The 557-nt window shown below is 45.1% G+C and overlaps 1 protein-coding gene across 1 annotated transcript in view; it reads right to left on the bottom strand.

Annotated features, from left to right (window-relative positions):
• LOC118340172 (DNA-binding protein SATB2-like) overlaps positions 1–557 on the bottom strand; it is a 25,836-nt gene that overhangs the window by 16,491 nt on the left and 8,788 nt on the right. The gene's annotated exons all lie outside the window — the stretch shown is intronic.

Genomic DNA, 557 nt, shown 5'->3' with positions numbered 1-557 from the left:
TGTTTTTAAAAAAATGTTTTTTAAAAATGTTTAAGAATTTGTAAGTTTCTTTCTTATCATCCATGTTTCAGCACTCTGAATAGTATGTGTGTTAGGGATTCCTACAGAAACAAGGCTGACAGCAACAGATTTTTGTTTGTTCAGTGTTGCTGTAGTATAGCTGCTTGGTGGTCTCAGTACAGCGCTCTGGTTAAACTGGGCAGCTGCCAGTGTGAATGTAAGATTGTACAACTGTATTTGTGTTTGCACCACATATTAAAACCACAAGGAATACCACTTGTTTCCCAGGGGCCTCTGGTAAAGCAGCTGCTGGACATATATCTCACTTTCCATTTAGCCACTCAGGAGGCGATGCCATAACCTCCAGCCGGTGAACGAATGAAGTTCCTGTGCGTTGGTCTAGACTCGTTACTGGGCGAGTACCGAGAGCTCCTCCAAGCCTGGAACCATTCACACCCATCCAGTTCACTGCTCTGTCCCACAGGAACTCCTAATTAACAAGCTATCAATCCTCCTCCTGACGAGGCAGCGACACATCAGCCGGAGCCAAACCGCAG

This window comes from Morone saxatilis, unplaced genomic scaffold, assembly GCF_004916995.1.
Source record: "Morone saxatilis isolate NCDOM2014 unplaced genomic scaffold, NCSU_SB_2.0 Contig6, whole genome shotgun sequence".
Lineage (NCBI taxonomy): Eukaryota > Metazoa > Chordata > Actinopteri > Moronidae > Morone > Morone saxatilis.
This window is presented reverse-complemented; position numbering and strand designations above follow the sequence as displayed.